The following is a 6,028-nucleotide window of genomic DNA, read 5'->3' as shown; positions in this document are numbered from 1 at the left end:
TTTTCTTAAACTGTTTTTCTGGATATGATTCCGTGCATTAATCGAAACATTTCTCAACACACCAGTAAAATTTACATATATTCTCAGATTCTCAGTACAATTTATGTTAATGGTTGCATACCACAAAAGAGAAAAATACATTTTCATCCTAAGGTCATTAAAAAATGCCTGTGCTCTGTATTTGCCCACGAATTCTTTTGTTTATTTTTTTTCCCGAATGGAAATAAAGAGCGTGGCGCCATCCAGCATTACCATTTCATAGTGAAGAAAATCATATTTGTTTTTCTCCAAGAGCTGGGTGAGGTGCGAGCGTTTCAGAATTGTACGGACACAAAGCACGGAATAGACCAGAAGAAGGAACAGGATGATAACGACTGTCGTCTCCATGCACCATTTCTAATCTATGAATATCTCTTCGCATGCCATCAAGTCCTCTGCCAACACGCCGCACAACTGATCACTTTCTACCGTGATGGACAAGTGAAGCTAAGCACTAGATTCCCAGCAAGGATCGGTACCGGAAATATTTATAAGATGAAGCTCCATCATGAGTCAAACCTTTCATGAATGTCCTACTTTTTTTTATTTATTTATTTATTTATTTAATTTTTAGAGGGGGAGAGGATGTTTCCAGGGCAGTCTGTATTTACATTAATTTTAGTGCAATGCTCTTTTTTCCCTTCCTGAAGGTCACTCCCTCCCATTCAAACTTGCCTCTGCTGATGGTGACAGGAACCTCCATTCTGTTTGTTAATACTTGCCCTGTCCTCTGGAAAATATAAGTACATGATGCAGACAATGAATGCATGGAACGTAAATCCAATGTTGAAAGAAAAGGAACATACCAAAATAAATGAAAATGTCAGGAATGTAAATAACGCTTAGGTATTCAAGAATTTTATTGTGTATAATATGGGCTTAGAATTTAGATAATCCTCTCTCTCTCTCTCTCTCTCTCTCTCTCTCTCTCTCTCTCTCTCTCTCTCTCTCTCTCTCTCCTACACACCACCACCGTCAAAAGACAATGAGGACTAAACACAGGCTAGGGACAGACTAACACCATTCCTCCATCAGTCACTTTCCTTCCAGACAGCAGGTGGGATCATCATTACTCCCCGATGAAGGATGAACCACTACTCTCACGCACCATCCATCACCACACACCACTACACCATCACCACCACACACCACCGCACTATCATCACCACCACCACCACCACACACTATCACCAACGCCACCGCCACAGTAAGAGGAACGCTGTATTACTGAATTTCCAGCAGCGTTTCATATTCGCCAAGTAGAGGCTTCTAAATATTTGATTCCCAGCTTTGCCTCGGAGCTCAGAGCGATTAGCGAGGACAGAACCATCAGAGAAGTGCTTCCTTTCTCTCACAATTACACGAATCACGCCGCTAGTCCAAGATTTGATAAAGCTGAATGAGTTTCAATATTGTGATTACTCTTCTGGCTTTGGCTTGTTCTTCTCTGTGCATGTTTGGGTTAGTCTCTGTCTGCCTGCCTGTCCGTCTGTCTATCTCTGTCCCTTTTTCTCTGTCTCTATCTCTCTGTCTGTCTGTGTCTTCGCTTGTTTGTTTGTCTGTCTGTCTCATGATAATTATGGACCAATGTTAGATTTTTTTTTCTTTCCTTGTAACTTTGCTTAACTTTTCAGAAGCTTACCTGTTTCTTATCTACACACACACACACACACACACACACACACACACACACACACACACACACACAATGATCAATCAGAACATGGTAGATTATATATACATGTCCGTAAATAAGCAAACAATACAAACAACAGACGCAACATGCACCTTCGTTATCCTGTGTGGAAAAGTATGAAATGACATGACCTTCCCATCAATCCTGGGGAGGTGGCTTGCTGACTGACGGACTGACTGACTGACTGACTGGCTGGCTGGCTGGTTGCCTGGCTGGCTGACAGACTGGCTGACAGACTGGTTGCCTGAGGGAGTACGTGAGCGAGCGAGCCAGTGAATGAGCGTATAAGAGAGAAAGTGAGTGCCTGACTTACCGAGAGCCTGGCTAGATGTATATATGATGCTATTGTTGTTAAAGCTGGTGGCGGCTGCTGTTACAATAAAAGTAAGAACAGCAGCAGAAGCAGCAGGATTATCATTATTATTTTTTATTATTATTATTATCATTATTTTCAACAGCAGCAGCAGCAGCAATAGTAGTAGTAGTAGTAGTAGTAGTAGTAGTAGTAGTAGTAGCAGTAGCAGTAGCAGTAGCAGTAGCAGCAGCAGCAGTAGTAATAGTAGTAGCAGCAGTATACAGAACTGATACTGGTGGTGACAGTGAATTCAATCACGATCATTGTGTCACTAACAAAAGATATGCTGCAAAAACTTTCCTGAACTTTCAAAACAAAAGCTCATATCTGACCTTTGTGTTCCGTAAGGCTCAGCGCTTTCAGCTTTCCGCTATATTACAAGAAAAAAAAATAAAAATCAATAAATAAATAAATGAAAAATAAAAAAAACTGAATAATGGTCATTGTATGTTTTCTATCCTGGAATGTAAATAGATGATACAGAACGATATACATTATAATTATTACCTATGAAGTTTTGTCATATATTAACAAAAAAATAACTCAAGTAAGAGATTTAAAATAGGCACACACACGAGCACCACAGACCGCCCCCCCCCCTCTCTCTCTCTCTCTCTCTCTCTCTCTCTCTCATCTTTCCAGGAAGACGCTAATGATGACAAGAGACAGTGGTGGAGTGTCAGGTGAGGAAGGTGTTGCGGCAGGCGGAGAGGCGAAAAGGTGACACAACGGGGAGGCCTGGCTGGAGTGTGCAGACGTGCTCCTCGCCGCCTTCAGGGAAACTATTCAAAGGTGTTAAAATTCTCAAGTTTGAAGTGGTGTCAGAATATAGGTCAGAGAGAGAGAGAGAGAGAGAGAGAGAGAGAGAGAGAGAGAGAGAGAGAGAGAGAGAGAGAGAGAGAGAGAGAGAGAGAGAGAGAGAGAGAGAGAGAGAGAGAGAGAGAGAGAGAGAGAGAGAGAGAGAGAGAGAGAGAGAGAGAGAGAGAGAGAGAGAGAGAGAGAGAGAGAGAGAGAGAGAGAGAGAGAGAGAGAGAGAGAGAGAGAGAGAGAGAGAGAGAGAGAGAGAGAGAGAGAGAGAGAGAGAGAGAGAGAGAGAGAGAGAGAGAGAGAGAGAGAGAGAGAGAGAGAGAGAGAGAGAGAGAGAGAGAGAGAGAGAGAGAGAGAGAGAGAGAGAGAGAGAGAGAGAGAGAGAGAGAGAGAGAGAGAGAGAGAGAGACTTTATTATAATGAACTACTTCCTGTGCCAAGATAATTAACAAAATACCACCTGATGAACTTTAAAGAGACAAATTACACACATGGAGCACAAAGCGTAAGACTTGAACACCTAATTTTTCAGAATAAACAGGTAGTCAGTCTATGGTAATTATAAGGATCGAGGCGAATTACACGGCTTCCTGATAATTATGAAGGGGAGGAGAGAAGCTTGCCACTCGTTTCAGAAGGGCGGGGAGAGACTGCTGAGGGCACCTGACACTAAAAAAACAGATCATTACCATGGTTGACGGAGCGGTGACGATCATGACGCGGAGGAGAGATAAGAAATACTCGTAAATGAAGAAACGTTTGGTGTTAATGGGACTTGTTGGACGCACCTGACTGATTTCATTGCTTCGCTCATGATTTGTTAAGTGCACCTTGTATTGGAGCATTCAAGTGTAATGTTACCTTCAGCTTTGTGTTGCTTTTGTGTTGATTTGTCAATTTACTTATTTAGCATTCATTAATTATTTACTTATTTATTTTTTAATGGGTTTATGGTTTGGCATTTTGAAACCGATGCCCTGGACTCAGTTGTTGCAGGGATCATTAAGTCAGTTAGTCAATAAGAAATAAAGCAAACATTAATAAACTTTTTCTTCCATTTTCTGAATACGTATAATTCTTTACAGTTTATAACTATTCTCACGAGCCCTCTATGACCTAATAGAGCATTTCAGGGAATAAGGAGCATAACACCCAGACTGTACTAATGGAAGAAAGATCAAAGCATAAGATAACTACGTAGAGATAGGGAGAGTACTGGAGGGCAAGGATTGGGTAAGTGGTGTATTTTGCTAAGTCAAAAGCTAAAGTTACTGGTGAACTCAGTAAGTCTACCATTGCATCATGGTACGAGTATCAAATATTAACAATAACGTTATAATATCCATGACTCCAGGATAAGGTGGGCTTTCAAGTAATAATACCCGTGATTTACATCAAGTCTTAATGCTGTTCTGTTTCAGGGTGCAAACACTCGTGGGTATTTGCATCAATAATGGAAATTAATTCTTTGTGAAACTAATTATTAGAGATATTTAGTGTGGTTACATTTAAATGATTCCTGTGTGAGCAATTTGGTATTTTTTTTCGCCTATAATTTCTTTACAATTATACTGCGAATGAAAATTGCAATGATGAACACTCGCTGGCACCCCTTAATAATATATATATATATATATATATATATATATATATATATATATATATATATATATATATATATATATATATATATATATATATATATATATATATATATTAATTTAAGTATGATGGTGATGATGCAATGAATGTCAATGTTCGGGATACATACACACACACACACACACACACACACACACACACACACACACACACACAAAGCTGCAGTTCACCGGCAATTCATTGATTGATTTAACGCCGGCGCAGCAACAGGAGGGTCGTGTGGCTCCGCAGGCAGAATGGTTGGCAATTGAATAAGGGCAACAACTGTACTGCTTCCCCTGCAGCCGCGACCTCAATCTTGTTCTGATCCGAAGTTCCGAGAAGATAAGAAAGGAAAGAAAAAGAAGAAAAAGAAAGAAAAGGAAAGGAAAAGAAAAAAAGAAAAACTAGAAAAGGAGGAAAGACGTGAGGGAGAAGGAGAATTGGGGAAAATTGCATGGTATGAAAAATGGATGTTGCCTTGTGTGTGTGTGTGTGTGTGTGTGTGTTGGTGTTGGTGACAGATATGGGACATGAAGCGTGACGTAACGGTTTAAGGTTATCAAAACTAGAGTGGATGGAGACACCGTCTGAGAGAGAGAGAGAGAGAGAGAGAGAGAGAGAGAGAGAGAGAGAGAGAGAGAGAGAGAGAGAGAGAGAGAGAGAGAGAGAGAGAGAGAGAGAGAGAGAGAGAGAGAGACCCTCCACCTTCCCGCCTCAAGTGTTCTTCATGCCTACACTCCAACGTTTCAATCCTTCCCCACCATCGTCGTCTGCCTTTAGCATGAAAGAACAAGAGATGGGAATGACATAATGCTTGAGTGATCGATCCCATTTATTTCCCATGTTCTTTTGGCAACAACAAATGAGTCTATTCCGTCAAGTTTGTGTCTACGTTTCACTATTTTACTTTATTGACCTTCAGACTCCGCAATGCTCCCAGTCTACATTTATTCATCGCTTTTCTACGCCTTTTCGGAGGAGCACCGGGTAACACTGCGAAACTCTTTGTCCCTATGACCACAATTGTCGTTTTTCATGAATATTTAACGTTGTAATGTTTCCGAGGAAGTTGAATCGATGGAGACATACATGAAAAAATAATAATAAAAAGGACAAAAAAATAGTGTTGCGGTGGGCTGCAGCGAACCGATAGAAATTCTAAAAACCTATGATGTGCCGCAACATTTTGATAGGCAAGGCCGTCACCAGCACCAACACTGCAACAATACATCCTCCCCCTCCCTCCTTCCCTCCCTCATTCCGTCCCTCCCTGCCTGTCCCCTCCTCCATCTCACCCGGGTCACGCGCGCCATGAAAGCCCGTCACAGCGACACGATATAAATGGGTTGGTTCTAATTACTTTAAAGACATGATTTGTGCCACAGTTAATTAGGAAACAACGGGAAAGCCTGTCATTAATATATGGCGTCCTTTTTCCGATTAAATACACACATGCACACGCACAAGCACACGCACACATACACACG

The 6,028-nt window shown here is 41.2% G+C and overlaps 1 long non-coding RNA gene across 1 annotated transcript in view; it reads right to left on the bottom strand.

Annotated features, from left to right (window-relative positions):
- Nucleotides 1–1,001: 1,001 nt before the first annotated feature.
- LOC135103473 (uncharacterized) overlaps nucleotides 1,002–6,028 on the bottom strand; it is a 79,355-nt gene continuing 74,328 nt past the window's right edge. Inside the window, exon 3 of the long non-coding RNA XR_010270076.1 lies at nucleotides 1,002–1,979. This is a non-coding gene — a long non-coding RNA (uncharacterized LOC135103473). The remainder of the gene's footprint in view (nucleotides 1,980–6,028) is intronic.

This window comes from Scylla paramamosain, chromosome 9 (assembly GCF_035594125.1).
Source record: "Scylla paramamosain isolate STU-SP2022 chromosome 9, ASM3559412v1, whole genome shotgun sequence".
NCBI classification, from domain to species: domain Eukaryota; kingdom Metazoa; phylum Arthropoda; class Malacostraca; order Decapoda; family Portunidae; genus Scylla; species Scylla paramamosain.
Note: the sequence above shows the minus strand (reverse complement) of the source record. Positions and strands in the feature narration are given on the sequence as shown.